The 16,664-nt window shown below is 43.6% G+C and overlaps 1 long non-coding RNA gene across 5 annotated transcripts in view; it reads right to left on the bottom strand.

The window, feature by feature from the left end:
• Window positions 1-1,381: 1,381 nt before the first annotated feature.
• LOC134559594 (uncharacterized) overlaps window positions 1,382-16,664 on the bottom strand; it is a 73,814-nt gene continuing 58,531 nt past the window's right edge. For all 5 annotated transcript variants that reach the window (XR_010082544.1, XR_010082545.1, XR_010082546.1 and 2 more), the window contains 2 exons: window positions 3,935-4,091; window positions 1,382-1,523 (listed from right to left, as the gene is read on the bottom strand). This is a non-coding gene — a long non-coding RNA (uncharacterized LOC134559594). The remainder of the gene's footprint in view (window positions 1,524-3,934; window positions 4,092-16,664) is intronic.

Raw genomic sequence — 16,664 nt, 5'->3', positions numbered from 1 at the left:
CCCTTGCCCACCCAGTTTCCAGTGGAGCCCCAGTTTCCAGAGCTGTCTGCTGGGGCTGGTTCCAGCAGACACACTGCAGGTCTGTCCTTCCTGCAGGACCTCAGCTCATGCCAAAAGCTGTGCTGTGCCCCAAAACCCCTGGAGGAGTAACAGCCCAGCCCAGCAGAGCCATTATCATCTACTGAGCCCACACAGCACAGCGTTTTTGTCTCCCCAGGCTTTAGCTGCCCTTGGAACAGCTCCAGGGGCCCTGCAGACTGCACACAATTCCAGTGAACTGCTGGAGCTCTTTGTGGGAAAGGAGCACTAGGACTGTGAGCAAGCAGGGTGAGATTTGTACAAACTGTGTCACAAAGAGCAGAGAGGGCTTGCAGGCTGTGGTGAGAGCAGCGTGTGGGCAGCACACAGAGATCAGCTCCTCTGAAACCCTTCCAGACCTGCTGGTTCCTCTGCAGGGTTGGAGTCAGGACTTAAAAGTAGCAGAGTACATGGACAAGTCCCAGTGCATGACTTTTTGGCAAACTGAGATGGTTTGAGTAGAGTGGAGCTCAGTAATCAGTCCTGTTCTACCACTGTGCTGTTCAGAGCCATTACTCCATCTCCCCAGAATTACAACAAACAGCTACCACCCCTTCTTGGGGAGTCAATATTCAAACAGAACTCATTTGAGGTGAAATTTTTAATCTTTTTTTTAGCTGTATCAGAATGCACTGGCACTGCTTAATCTTCTGCTGATTGAATTCAGTGTTTGGCTTTTAAAATGAGGGCACGCTCAAGTTCTTAAATTCCAGGAGCACAAACAGCAAGCGAAGTGCTTGCAAAGCAGCTTCACTGACTGCACCTGCTGGGCTTTGCTGCCATGCACCACTCCTGAGGAGTGTGTGCAGGAACAAAAACACCCAAGTACTGGGGGAAATTCTGCCTGCATCATCACAGCTCTGCAGATTTTTGTAATTTTGTTTTTCTGAGTATGAAAACACTTTTATGGTATGTTTGCAAACACGTGTGGGTAATTTTCACATGCTGCCTCTGAAGAGGCATGAAGGAGGTTGACATGGAAGGGCTGAACAACACCTGGTGGTTCCATCTGAGATGCTGAAGGTGATGTTTCTTGCATAACAAATCTCCTGTAAGAAACTGAATGAGGCCCTGAGAGGGTTTTGAGGCTTTAAATGAAACAAGGTTAAAACCATGCAGTATTAGCTTTGTCATGGTAAATGTGTCTTCTATCTCTGCATACACTTGTAATTCTTTTCATTTTCACAAACACAACTTTGAACAACAGACATGCTCTAGTAGTAAAGACAGTATATATAATATTAAAAATATTCTCTATACAGAAAAAAAAAAGGGCAAGATTAGTTTTTACTTCCATCTGTTCTTTAATTACTTTACAGGACATGAAGAGCCATAAAAGTTGCCACCTTTCTGAACCTGGAGAAATGCAGAATGGGTGCATTCTTCTTTGTGAAGAACAGGAGGATCTGAGCTCAGGTGATGCTCTTCCCATCTCTGTTGTAGAGCTGCAATATAATCAACAGTTCAGAGGGTCAGAATCTGAAGGGAGATTAAAGGCCAGGAGCAGTACGTACAGCTTGTAAAAAAGAGAACAGACAAAGCTGCTTCCTATCACCTGTTGGATCTGGTAGTTTTACAGCCCTGTTTTCTGTACAATTTTAGCTTACAAGAACAATTTAATAATTTATTCTGCATCTGATATCCAGACCTGGAGATCCTATAAATAGCCTCTCTGACTGTTTCAGGAGGAGCGGATTTCCCAGCACTGGAGGGCTGGATGCCCTTCAGATTGGGCACCCATCATTACAGAGGCTGGTATTTAAAAATTGAGACACCCAGAATTTTCAGTGTTGACCAACACCCAACAGACTCCTTTGTTTGAATCTTTAATCCCACCATTAGACACAAAAGTCTATTCAAATAATGTGGGTTTGGACATTCCACCTTTTTCCAGTTTTAAAATATCTTTATAAGTTGCACAAAAAGCTATTTTCTGAGAGTAACCTCACTTACACCAGCCTGAATGTAGCACCTCATCCTCTGCAGGTACCACTTGCACAGGATTGCTCTGTGCTACTCAATCAGCAATTTGTCAGATATCTTTCCCTAACAATATATTAAATATCAGTATAAAAACCACAAACTATCTCACTTGTTTGTGTCCTCAGTATCTGCAGTTGTGCTGATTTATTCTGGACAAGGCAATGCTCCTTGGAGAGTAAGAGCAGGGACACAGGGTGTGGCATGGCTGGATGAGCCCAGCCTGCAGAGGCATGAGGCCATTAAAGAATATTTTGTTATTTTTTTCCCCACTAGGACATTCTCTTTGCTAGGCCAGGCTGGTCGATGACAGCCTTATGTAGACACAAATTAACTGCTGATTTGGATGCTTACAGTCCAGACACAGATGGGTTTTTTCGATGTTGTTTAGTCCAAATAAACCAAATCTACAGAAGAAGGAAAGGCAGGAATATCCAGTGGCAATGGGCAGCAGAGTTCCCTGCACCATTCTTGCCCCAGGCATGGCTAGAAGGGGTTCCCTGGTGCCACACTGGGTCTGTCCTGCACCCCCAGGTCACCTTTCCATGCTGCCACCCACCCCTGTCACAAATCTGCCCCCAGGGACCCGGAGAGAGGGGCCAGGACAGGCTGGTGGCACTGGGGCACAACGTTCTGGGTGTTTGGCTGGTGCCACCTGTGCCCCAGCACCCAGGGCTGGCCCCAGACCTTGGCAGAGGTCACAGCCCAGCAGGGAGGGGTGGCCCCAGCTTCTCCCACCCTCTGCACTCCAAGTGCCACAGCCCAGCACTGCTGTCAGCTGCCAGGCACAATTCAATCTCCTCTGCAAAAGCTAATCTCCTTACAGCAGCATTTGTACATAAATTAGTGAAAGATCAGAATATAAAGATGTTCATTTTTGATTAGTTGCCCATTTACAGGAAATTCAGTTAAAACTGTTTCGTTTTATCATCACTAGACAAAATAAGCATGACAGGATATTTTAGCCTCTGGATTATGTAGATAACACACAGAAATGTCATTTACATTTTCATTCTTTTCACAGTGCAACAAACCCATGCTTGCAAGCAAATTAAAATTCAGAACTTAATTGGATTTTTATATTCTCTTTAAACAGGTAATATTGTTTTTCTTCTTTTTATTATTGTATCTGAACACTGGATTTCATTTTGAGAGTGTGCCACTGAAGGTGAGAGGCCCTCTGTGCTAAATGGTTCATTTAACACCATTAAAATCTACGTTTCTCCAACACGTTTGAGGATTTAGATTGTTGAATGCCAGCATTTCAGTATTGTTAAACAACAGAAAGGCTGTGGAAAATTACTTTCTTGGGTGTATTCATGTATATACTTATGTGTGTATATATAGCTACACAAACACATGTACATACATTATTTATCTGCTTGCACGTGCACAAATACACTTATACATGTTTATATATATGTCTATATATCTATGCATGCAAATGCAGACAAAATGTTCCAAAAATTTATCTCTGCACACTCACAATTTGCCATAACTTGACAAGCGATTTGAGGAAAAAAAAACAAACCACATATTTTGTTTGAGTATTTCTCAGAACTTAATATGATATGAAAACAATGGAAATAATTCACTGTTTCCCTTTTTTTTCCTTCTTTCTGCTTATCATGAGCTTTACCAAGATGGCACTTTCTGATCCTGTATATAAGACCTGATCTCTGATGGTGACAGTGAAGCCCAGTCTCTGCAAATGCAGATTGCAAAATCCAGGTCTCCCATATCCCACTGAGGGGAAAGTCATATTGAAGAGTAAGAAACATCTGTGAGAAAACTTCATATTCTTATTGAAGAAGATACTGAGAATGGGACTCTGGCAGGAAACAGCATTTTTAATGTGAGCAGAGGGAAAAGTCACCTTGATGATGTCACCTCCAGGTGATGTGGCCACTTCTCACTGTCTGTGTTGGAGAGGAGCAACAAATCTGCACTTCAGATCTCACACTCACTTCTGTTCTGTGGCACTGGAGTGGAAGGCTTCACTCCAGACAAGTCATTTGCTTTCAGGAAAATGTCTGAAATGATGAAAATGTTCAAAGATGAGAACATTTCTTGGCCAGCAGTTCTGGCTGCTCCCCTGAGCGCTCTTGGCACAGAGGGAATCAGGGAGGCCATTCCTCTTGTGTCCCCAGGCACCGTGGTCCTGCCTTATCCCAGGGTGACAAAAGAGTTCTTGCAGCTAAAGCTCTTCCCACTCCTGCAATGAATACTTTGTGACCCTGAAGGACCCACTGAGGTGGAAGCATGATTCAAAAATCCTCAGTGCTAAACTGATGCCTTGGGAAGGCTGACCTGAAACAGACTCTGGACAGAGCTAGAGAATAAAGCAGGTATTTATTGAAAAGCCTTTAAGGGTACACCTTGAGCAGGAGAGGGCCTGACCAGGGCTACACCCAAGGTGGACCCAAAATGGTCACAAAATGCCCAACTGATCACAAGGTCTTACCCTTTTATAAGTTTTGGTCCATTTGCGTATTGGGGTTTAATTGTCCAATTACAGCTTCAGGTTGTGAGGTCCCATCCTTCTTGTTGCTCCCATCAGCCCACCCTTGTTTGTGCCTTTGGGCTGAAAGTTGTCCTCGGTCTTCAGCAGGAAAAGAATTTTTGTCTCCCTTCTCTGTGGAGAGCTTACTGGCACTTAATATGAGTCTCAGAATTGCACCCCTAGGCAGCACAGAATCTGAAAATATGGAAGCTAAACCTTAAGGCATCAAAACAAACAGGCTCACACTAATCCCAGCCCCTCCTTTGCTCCGGTTCCCTCTGGTCAGCGCGGGTCAAACATCACTCCCACACCTGGAAACCTCAGCACTGCAGATCTGTGTGGGGTGAGGCAGGAGCAGAAAGGCATTGCTAACTGAGAGCCTAATTATAAAACTGCCAGTACCTTTGGGAAATAACTGACCAAAAGTGTCAGCTCATCAGCAGGGCTGGAGCACTCTTGCTGAAGTATAAAATTCTCGGCATTAAAGCTCCGCACTTCACATTGTATCATTTTCAAGTGCTTGACTTAAAGCTGATCATGCCAGACATCTTCCCATATCTTTTGTGTTTTCCCTTCTGAAACCGGTGATGTCAGTTTTAACACCTGCCATGAGCACATAGTTGTGTAAATTAAAAATATGCTTTGCCTCCTCTGCGCTGACCTTCCTCTCAGATTAACTCTGTACTTACCTCTACCTGAGGCAGAACCTCCACACATTCAATGCAATAAATGTATGCATAAATATGCAACAGATCCCTTGCATCGTTTGAAGACTTGCCCCTCATTTTATAAGTTGTGCTTGTTAAAGATTGCAACAGGAGTAAGGACACGGAATTACTTTTCAAAAATTAACCTTTTCCACACAAACAGACACTTCAGTAATAAAGTGATCAAGGAATAAAAGTCCCTGTTTGGTGCCACTTCTTCTTCAGGATTTTGCCTGGCTAGTCCTCTGCATTCCTTGGGAGTTCAGAATTAAGCATATAAGTCTATCAAAAACTCATTTTTTCCTAATTTCTGCCCAGTGTAAAAAAAAAAAATATTAAATGAACATATAACAAGAAAATCTGCTCCAACCGGGATATCAAGTCTCACTTTGTAGTCATCAAAGCTTTGTCTAATTCAAATTACATTGGCATAACTGTCAAAATTTGCTCTTCCCTGCTGATTCATCTCAGACGTGTGGCATTTTTCCCTTCTGATTAGCCAGAGATGGGCCTGGCCTGCCTCACTCACACGTGATTCCAGCACAGACCTGTGCAAGGTGGGGCAGAACCATGAACTGCTCTCCCATCCTCCTTGCCAGCCTCACACTCTGCTGGAACACCCAGAGAACATGGACATGAAAGAGGCCCACAGAAAAAGTAATTTTTCATTTTGAAAGAGTTTTCTAAACATTTTTCCCCCGCTCCCTTTTTTATTTTATTTTTGTTTTTGTTTTTGCTTTTAATTAAAAGAAAATTCTAGTATAGTAATAAGTCAAAGTTCTCTCTAAAGCACAACCTCCTATGAAGCTCAAAAGTAAAACACAGTTGGCAAGAGAATTTTTCATTTGTATCTCCGATGTGCCAGTTGGAAATCCCCAGTGGCAGTGCTGATCAAAAACCCCAAAACCAGTGATGGGTTTTGGGATTCCAAAGTCTGTTGAAATTAAATAGAAACTACAGATGTACTTCTCTTGCATATGTGGTTTTCCTTGTGTCATTTTTTTAAAATAAAGACTTTCTGAGTATACCCAGTATCTGTTTCTCTGGCTGTGGTGTAAGCAATTAAAACCAGCACTTTTTGTCCTGTGCAAGTGACTGGAGTGACCTGGATGGTGCTCAGCACCACCAAGCCACACAATTCTATTAGAAAAAGGGATACTCATCAGCTTTTGACCAGGCACTTTAGCTAATTGTATTAATAAGACTAAGTGAAACTCAAGTGCTCTCCAAAAGGAAGAGGCATTTATCACTGACCCTCTATAGGGCTGGAGGATGGAATTATTTCTGTTTTCCAGGTGACAGGGAGGGCTGGTAAGGGATTTGCCCAAAGCCCGTGGTTCTGACCAGCCTTGCAGGGCTGGGGCAGCTCCTAACCCCAGTGCACAGGTAAATGTGGGGTCTGCAAGGAGCCAGTGGCTGTCAATCCTGCAGGGAGCTGGTACTGATCACAACATCCAAAATGATCCATGGAGCTGCAGAACTGTGCAGAAAGCAGCTCGTCAGCAGCGCCAGCAGAGAGGAGAATTCACTGTGAGGCTGCAGAGCTGAAACACTTCAAAATGTCAATGCAGGATGACAACCCACAGGCAGGGCTGTCTCTGCAGAGCTGGGACGTTTCAGGAGAGCACATCCCACGCAGTTACCCTGGCGGTGTGACTGCAAACACGCTCCTCACTGGCACAGCCAAGACACCAGAGGAGCTGGGCCACCCCCGAGGGGATGCAGGTGAGGGTGGGTGAGTGCCCAGTGCTGCCCAGAAACGATGTGTGTTGAGATTCTGGACTCTCTGGCTCTCACACAGCATCTCAACCTCTGGGTGCACCTGCCCTGGATGAAACTTCTGCAAAGATCAGCTACATGCATTAAAAAAAAAAAAAAAAGTCTTTCTGAAGCCTTCAGTAATACTTGGAAAAAAAAAACCCACATCTTTTCCTGATTTTAGAAAATTTTGTGTTGTTGAAATGGTTTTCTTCTTGAACATCTAATATTGATGCACAGGGGGAAAGCAGCAGCAGAGAAAGGGTGTCAAAAATACCATTTCAAGTCATGGGTCATAATCACTGGGAAACAGGAAATGGTGCTATCTTCTTCACTGAAAAAAAAACAGTGGAAAAGAGTTCCTTACTTTCTTTCACTAGCTCCAAACTATTTTATTTCATTAAACTGTACTTTAAAACAGATGTCAACTGATCATAAATCTAACTCCTTGAAGAGAGTTGAGTAAGACTGGTTTAAAATCACAGAGGTTTTTTGTATGCCGATGTATTAAAGGACTTTGTTCAGATGTGTGATTTTATAGTTTTAAGGTTACAGTAGCAAGGAGTTTATGGCCTTCACATTACCCCTAGACAAGCCCAGTATAGGCCAACACAGCTATATATTCTGGAGTTCCCCAAGTCTATGTATTTTGCACACTTCTTCTTCCCTCCCACCCCATATCCCCCAAACCAGAAAATCCTACACAATACTCGCAACAATCTCGACACCTCTGCCTCCAAACCCCTGAGAAATGCGCTGCAGGAGACGCCAGTGTTCCCTGCACTCCCAGAAGTGTGGCCAGGTATATTAATGAGCCATTAAAATGTGCCACCTGCCCGTGGCTGTTGGCGGGAGCTGTCAGAGGCACCGCGTGCTGTGACTCTGCTCCCGCTTGCAGAGACCCGTGTGACGCCTCCAGACTGAACCCACTTCAAAACTTTCTGCCTGGTGAACGGATTCATTTGTAGCAGGATCTGAAAGCCATGGATTTTCCATGCCTTATCTGCAGTCTAAAATGTAAGCTCGATATCTGTGATGCCTCGGGGACAGGGAGTGAAGGTGGGACGTGCGCTGTGCGCGGTTTGTGCGCGCTCCTCCTGCCGATCCCGTTTGTTGTCTCGCCACCTCGCCACTGGCAGCTCGCTGCAGGGACATCATCCTAATCACAGCTATCAAATCCAGCTTGATTTGGAGCATGCATTGTCCCCCCTGTGCCCCCCAGACAGAGCTCAGCTACCGCTGCTCGGGTCAGACCGAGTTTTGAAGGAGCACTGCACCAGCAGCTCACAGCAAATCTTGTCCTGATTCTGTGCCAAAAAACCTACTGCTTCTCCCCAGAAGAAGTCTAGCTCCCTGGCAGGTGTGCCAGCTTCTACCTCTTCTTAAACTGGATCTCAGTAAGGTAGTCACGTATCCCCACTCTTTAGAAACTGAGTGCATTTTCTGTGGGACCATATCTAAAAGCTTTGTCAGGAAGCAGTGAATGAGCCCAAAATTAAGCTGTGAAATACTCTGTATCTGCATATTACAACACAGGAATTGACAGGTAACAATAAATGCACTCACAAATGTTATAATAATAAATACAGACTAAAGGGGAAGAAAGACTTTTTTTCTTTTTTTTTTTTTTTTTTTTCCTGGTCTCTGGACTTCTGCACCATACTTGTGCTTTGAAAACGTTGGTTTAAAATTCATTAAGAAACAAGAGCAAACAATCTCAAAATTTCTCCTCTTTCCTCTTGAAAACCCAATCATAAGTACCTCATGATTTTAAGGCACGAGAGATTTTGATTTTTCCAGTAATTCTGCTATCTAGTTGTGTTGCTTTAATTAGCTATCAGCAGCACTTAATTTATTTCTAGTGTATTGTTGCCAGCTTTTTGCATATCTCTCCCAACCTGTGAAAAAAATCTCAAAAATAGACCTACAAAAATTAATCTTCCTGTTCCCTGTGTAGAGATATTAAAATGGTAATTGCCTTCTTTATACCTCTAAAACCTAGTTCTACTTCTAGATACTTATCTGAAAGCCCAATGAAATTGTGTGATAGCAATTGTTGATGCTACTTACACATTACTGGAAGTTATTGAGATCTGATAGTAATCATGGTATTGTAAAATCTTCACACAGTGAGGCCATAGTTCATCAGTGCGTTTGATTTTTATACTGAAGGGTGATTGCCTGGACAAATAAACTCCACTTACTAATTCTTAGCATCATATTACTTTTACTTATTATAGCACAAGAAAAAAATCTTGTCATTTCCAAGGTACTATACTCAGCTGGCAACACAGTAATTTCTTAAAACCCCATGCCTTAAACACAGACTGCTTCTCCACAGGCACGTGGGTCGTGTGGTCAGACCCCACTTTGCTCCTTCCTGGAATTCACTTCCCACAGAAATCCCTTCTGCTCAAAATCCCACAGACTGCCAGGACGTGCTTGCAGTTGGTTTTTCACCCCTTGGAAGGATCAGAGCCACTTTGAGACTCTGATTTCAGCCTTATCTTTCAGGGTTTCTCAGAGGAGTTCTGTGATGTGGGGTCTGGCAAAACCATCCTCCCCTGAGGGCTTGGATGTGTCACCTTCACACACCAAGCACTCCTCCAACAGGAAGGGTGGTGGGCTTTGCCCTTGGATATCAAGTTATCTGAAGAATTTTTCCATAAACCCGTGCCAGGCAAAGCTAAGCAACAATTATCAACAGTTTAGCTGGAGGCACCTTCCTTACTTGTGACCCAGCCAGGCTCTCCAGTAAATGGAGATCTTTTGGAAACTCAGTATTTTTATTGCAGAGAAAGAGGTATCAAAAAAAGAACAAAGTAAACAGGTTACGCTCTTAAAATTCCTCCAGTATTTGGATTTATTTCAGTATTGTTTGGCAACTTCTCACAATAAGCAGTTTCAAATGGCCTAAAGTAATTGCAAAAGAAACCCTATTAAGAGACCCTGATGAGGAAACTATTAAAATTGTATATACAGTTTGCTCTGATGAATCTCCCTACTTCACTTTTGCAGCAAATAATATAGTTCCAAGTTGTTATTTCCTTTCACCAGAAGTGTGAATTATAGTCCTATAAATTCACCCTTACTGTCAATTAAATTGAATAAACATTGTGTGAGTGAATTAGGAAGAGATACAAAGCAATTCAATACCAGGGTTAGTTATGGAGAAGACTTTTTAATGAACATAAATTGATATAATTAAAATAAATTTGCTTTTCTGCTCCTGAAGTAGATGGCCTGCAAAACAAACACAGGGCCAAAGTTACTGTCTTTCCTCAGATTAAATGGGAGCTCCCTGCTCTCCGGGATTTCAGAGATTTCTCAGGCTGGAAGATGCAGCCTACTTTGTTAAAGGAATGCAACAGAGGAGATAAAACTTCAGCTTTTTTGTTAAATTTAGTTTTTCTCCCTAGCATCACCTTCTTTTTACAGAAGGAAATGAGTAAATAAAAAAGCCTTTCAACATTATTCTTTATAGGCTGGCAGTAACCAGTCGCTCGCTTCTCTGAATTCCCATTTTTGCAAATTGTGATGCAGTCATATGTCAGGACCACATTTAAAATCAGCGTGCAAGGTGAGGAAAGCATTTGTACTGTTACAAAACCTCCCTCTCACTCTCTCTTTGTGTCCCTGGAATAACAGCAATAGGCTCAGCATCATTTTTGACTGTGTATGGAGAGGAGAGATGAATCATGTGGACCAGTCTCCCACCTGGCAGCACACCATGCTTTTCCTCACCCTCTCCTGGGCTTGCCCACTTTCCCAAGCTGAAGCCCCATTCTCTTTGTCAGACATATCCTCCAGATCAGCTTCCATTTCAGGAGTTCTCCCCCACATGGCAAAATTCTTCTGAGAGAGAGGATTTTTTTGTGTGTGCAACAGCATCATTGACAATTAGTGCCTTTGGCATCCCCTCTACAGAGAGAGGAATTTCACTCTGTGGATAAATAGAGAGTTTGGGTTTCCAGGGCTGTCAGCCCTTAACAAACAATAAATGCATGCACCAGTGTAGAAGGGAATATAAATCAAAACAACAACTGGAAGGCTCTTTCTTAATAACACAATGCATGTTTATCTCCAAGAAAAGAAGGCCCAGCAGCTAGCAAACACCACGAAATTCCCACACAACATGGCATTGTCTATGGCTCTCAGAAAGGTAAAACATGCTTGAATAGATGTTAGTGTTCTTAACACCAGAGGCCTGCATGCTTAGAGAAAGGCAATCACAGCACACTGTTTCTCCCGAGGCACTACAAACTATTGTTCCTTATAATTGCAAGCATAAGATTTAAAAACCTTTTCATTGCCTTGATGAGCTGGTTTGCAAACTGGCAGCATACCAACCGCTGGCTTAGGCTGTGTGACACCATATGGACAGTCCTTAATTCCCAAAGCACACGTCTCTCCACCCTCAGAGGATGATGCCTTTGATAAGGGCAGATCGGTGGGAGGCCTGATTCCATGATTTACAGAATGCTTTTAGGGTGAGGCAGTTCTGCTCCTTTCAGGGAATAAATTTTTCCCTTCTCTCCAATCCCCCCCCTTCTCTCCTCTGATTTTTCAAGGTTATTATCTCAATGCTTTTTCCTTGGTACCAATTCCTCTGAACTTGAGCTCACAATGACTCACAGCAGGGAGGCACAGAGAGCTACCACCAGAAGCTTTCTCCCTGGAGGAGCTTCACAGTGCTGCCTATTATGTAGCAACTTGAAATGCTGGTTTAATGGCATACATCTCTTAAACATCCCTTTCTCTCATTTGTTCACCCCAGGGACCCCAGGCAGGACATGGATCTCCACTCTCCCAGTCCCAGCCTGCCCACTGCAGAGGTGTGTGACAGTGTGCAGGACTGCAGCAGTGACTCCCAGCACTGGTGTTTGCAGGTTGAACTGGTGGGCTCCAAGCCTCAGCTGAGCCCAGTGTTCACCCACCAGTGCAAGCCCTTAGAAAAAAACTGCCCATCTTAATGAGGGGTTAAATTTGGGGACGTTTTCCTCAGCCATACTCCTCCCACAAGCCCCAAATTCAGAGGTGCAATGCAGTGGAGAAGACACTACAGAGGCTTTGGCTGTGCTGCAGTGTGGATTAAAAGCTTGTTTTCTGAAGCTTGGTAGAAGGACCTCCTTGTAGAAAAGAACCCTCCTTAGCAGAAGATCCCTCCTACTGCAGTTTCAGGTTGGCCATTCCTCCTTGCACTCCCACACAGGAGAGCACAGATACTAAGGACAGACAACCATAAAATACTGGAAGGAAATCCACTCCCCCAGCCTCATTAGTGGTGACAGGAGCACAGCCCACCCTGCCTCCATGCAGGCTGTAGCCCTGCAAGCTTGAGCACAGAGCAGGCTGACAACCAGGGCCATTACATGGGACTGGCACCTCAGACTAACCCACCAGCCATTTAAATCTATCCATTGTTCCTTCTAAATTTCTCTCTCCCAAAACCCACGGCAGGTGAAATCCAATACCATGCACTGACTCACAAATAGCTATTCATTTCAAGAAATCTTTCACCTGAATCACTTGTTAGAAGCTTCTAAGGAAAACACTGGGTAATAGAAAGTGTAGGTGAAATGACAAGTTGAACTGATTGCACACAATAAACAAAACACCTGGGGCTTCAGCGTGCCACAGCTTTGTTTGGATGAACAGGATAATGCTGTAAGCCTAGCAGTGGTCCAAGATTACAGGCTACTACTCAGTTCTCTATTAAATTCACCATGTGATACTGAGCCTTGGCTCTCAGCTTCTTTTTCTCTTGACACTTTTGCCTCTGTGTTATTCATTTGCAAGAGAAGGACCTCAGAAGAAGGTCTGTCCTCCTCCATAGATTCTCTGTCTCTCTTCTGGCTGTGGTAGAACATTTCTGTCTACAGACTCTGTCTCTGTTCTGACCCTGGTGCCACAATCCCTTGATGGCATACGTGACAACTCCCTTAACATGTAAACAACTGTTACTAATAGCAGTAATAAGAATAGAAATAATTTTGCATTGTTCAGTCTCGTGGCCCATGTCACACACTGCTGCAGTTCAGACATCAGGCACATTAAGTCCAGGATCATAATGGTGACATTCAACCCTTCAGAGTAGACACAGGGTGCTGGCTGACTGCTTACAGCAAAAATTGTTGTTTACAAGGTACTGTAGAGCTGGCAGCTCTGAGCTATTAAAAAGACATTAAATTAATAGAATTCAAACAACCAGCCACAAGAACAGAAAGGAGAACAGTATGAAGCTGCCTTTACAGTTAGCATTTAAAGACAAATCCTCCTCATGAGGTGCAGCACACACACACAGATGGGGCAGGCCCTTCTCTGGTTTTTCTCTGTTACCTTTATGGGAGGAGACAAGTGGAAATGCAGAAAATGGGGATCTTTTCTACCCTCACCCACCTTAGCAACCTAAGAATAGCCCAGATTAATTTCACCACTTTCCAGCCCGGGTTGCTCCCCTCAGGGATAAATGCCTGCAGAATGTGTCAGCTGGTAAAGCATCTTCCCAGACTGACAGGGGAAAGGTGAGCTGCTCCATGAACACCACACATCCACGAGCTCTGACACACGTGAGGGCTGGGGGAATATGGATGCAGCCCGGAAAGGGTGCAGCAGTTTGGCAAAACTCCAAGTCAAAACATCATAATTTTGAAAAAACTATTAAAAAAAAAGACCAAAATAAAAAACCAAAACAAACAAACAAACAAAAACCAAAACAAAACACCATCAAGAAAAACTGTCCAGTGCAGGAAGTCAAGGTCTTATTGTGGAACTTTCTTCTTCATGCCGCAGATTTACTTCTTCTTCAGTATGATGTGATCACAGGACAGTATGAAGTGAAGCTTTCTGAAAAACAGCAGAAATTTCAAGCTTGGCTGTGTGGCAGAGTAGAGGAACACATGCCCTGGCACAGCACTGCCAGCAGGCTATTGGCACCAGGCAGCTGGATTAGGCATAAACCAAATTAACAGAGGCTGGAGAAAGAATTTACTGCCTTCCCCCAGGGCACATTTAAAAGGCTTCAGAGCAGAAGGGGTGAGCACAGCCACCAGCTGCTGAACTGTGCCCTGTCCTGGGCCAATGCAGGGCTATCCCTCAGTCCCAGCCCTCAGATCTCCGGGGCACTGCTCCAGCATCCTGTCCCGCTGCTGTGCAGAAGGAGAAGGGTTCATTAGGAATTTCTGCCTTCCCTCTGTCAGACTCTTCTTGAAACTACCACAGCCCTGAGCTGGCCTGACACTGCTCACGTCTCTTCTGCTCAGCATAATCCCTCAGCTAATTGCTGTATGGGAGAGGCACCTCTTCCCAGGCATGAGGCACTGCTTGGAACATGAATATTTCATAAATGAATACAGACTTTTCAAAAATTATTAACACATTTCTGCAATCCATGTTCAAGGATTGCTGTAAAATACGGCAGAGCTGTGCTTTCAGGGTCTCACTTTCCACTCTCAGACTGATCCTGACAGTATTTAAAACATGCAGCTATGGGCTTATTATGCAGTATTAATACAACAGATCTCAAGGATATTTATCGACTGCTGCTGCTAAGAAGCATTTTGAAATGCTTCCTTGACTCCCAGCAGATCCTACACTAAGGTAACATTTCCCAGGAGTTTATTTGTATTTCAGAGAAGAACACGCTGACCATGTTCACCCTTTCCAATATTTCTTCCAGACACAAGGGATTATTTACCCACGCTTGCATGCAAATATCTCATCTAATTCATTTTGTTCTTTTATAATGCTGGTTAAATAAAGCTTTTCAGGGAAACAGAGTCTGTTTCAATTTATCTTAGTTGAAACTGGGACTATAAATCTCTTCAGTTTCCTTTATTGATCTTAGACAAAATTACAAATATAAATTACAGCTGCTGCAAATTAAATGTTCTAATGACTGTGTTTGAAAGCAAATGCAATGGCGTCAATAACACATTAGATAAGACACTGTGAGGATAGCACAGAGCTACCATTCCCTGCTGAAAGCAAAAGGATTTCTGTGGAAACTCACAGCCAGGGGCTCCCTTCTCCCACAGCCATGTTTTCCTATCCCTGATTAATATATAAAATTAGCTACATCACATCTACAGGACTTGCAGATGGTTTGATGCAGCCATCAAGAAAACTCATCAGGTGGTTTGACAGACACCATCATTTCAGAGCCAACAGCCCAAAGAGGGTTGTTGCTGAAGTCTTTCTTCTATAAAAATGGCTTTGGCTGAAATTGTGTTGAGACTCAGAAAGTTTGTACACTGGACCAAGACAAGAATCCAATTCTGGCATGTGGTGCTGAACCACTGCCTTCAAAGAGGCAACACATATTCCATATACAGCCCGTGCTGCAGGAGATAATCCTATCTCCAGCTCAGCTGTCCCACCAGCTCCCTTCACTCTTTATCTCACTGAAAGCACTGGCCACAAGGTCATGCTTTACAAGGGCAAATATCAAGTGATGCTGCTTCAGGTGTGATATATTTCTCCTGAAGAAGCTCCTATTTCACAAAGCAGCATAATCATCAGTTTTCTACACCACTGACATTTAGACCCTTAAGCACAAAGGTATCTGTTTACCAGGTCATGAAATTGCAAGTATAATATCAGTGGCTGTGCTGTGCTTGACAAAACTGTAAAACATTTCATTTTGCTGTCTAGTGATCTTTCAAAAGCCCCGACACAGGAGAGGAGACAACATCCATGTTACCATCAAAGTACTTCAAAACACCTACTTTTCTGTCTGTAATCTGTGGTCATAAATTTTTTCTTCACTCCAGTTCTGCCACCCCTTTCTGATACAGCCAGCACTGCAAATATCCAAGAAAACAGATTCCCTTTATGCTTTCTTAAGTTTTATGTGATCACAAAGCCTCTCTGAATAAGTATAACTGTGTGTAGTCAAGGTATTAACATTCTTACAAATTTTGTGAGCAAGGCACCTTGGTAAGTAGATGAATGAGCTCTTCATTTATCCAGAGATAAATGCAGGACACGGGCTCTGGAAATCCTGTTGTCTTTGCAGCTCACAGAACTAATTGCTTCTAAGCATAATTCAGGTGGTTTGATGGACACCATGGATTCAGGGCCTCACAGCCATTAAATGTTGCTACTGAAAGTCCTGCTTGTAAACCCACCATGAACAGCTGAAACTGCATTGACTGTGAAACCACAAAGGCTTTGCACTCTGGACCAAGGAGGAATTCAATCCTGGCATGAACTGCTGGTCAGAAGGGCAGGTCTGACAGACCCTCCCAGCCTGTGAGCTGTTCCACAGAGGGAATTTCTCCTCTGTGCCTAAAACAAGCAATAGACCCTGATTTTTTTCTTCCCTCATCGTGTATCCAAGCGAAAAAAATAACAGCTGTGGCAACAATCTTTGTCTACTTCTTGTTCTCTGGGGTCAGCCCAGCTGCTGCTGAGCAGAAACCTCCACAGATACCTGGTGTCACTGGCATCTCTGCCACTGATTTTGGAGGAAAAAGTTGGATTTTTTTTTTCCTGAAACAAAAGCATTCAGAAAAGCTTACCATATCATTGCAATGATTCATGTACCTTCTGTTTTAAGGGTGAAATTAGTGGACATCCCAATCATGTTCTAAATTTCATGCCTTGGCTGGTGGATCTGCATCTCCAAGAGGGGAGCA

This window comes from Prinia subflava, chromosome 17 (assembly GCF_021018805.1).
Source record: "Prinia subflava isolate CZ2003 ecotype Zambia chromosome 17, Cam_Psub_1.2, whole genome shotgun sequence".
Taxonomy (NCBI): Eukaryota; Metazoa; Chordata; class Aves; order Passeriformes; family Cisticolidae; genus Prinia; species Prinia subflava.
Note: the sequence above shows the minus strand (reverse complement) of the source record. Positions and strands in the feature narration are given on the sequence as shown.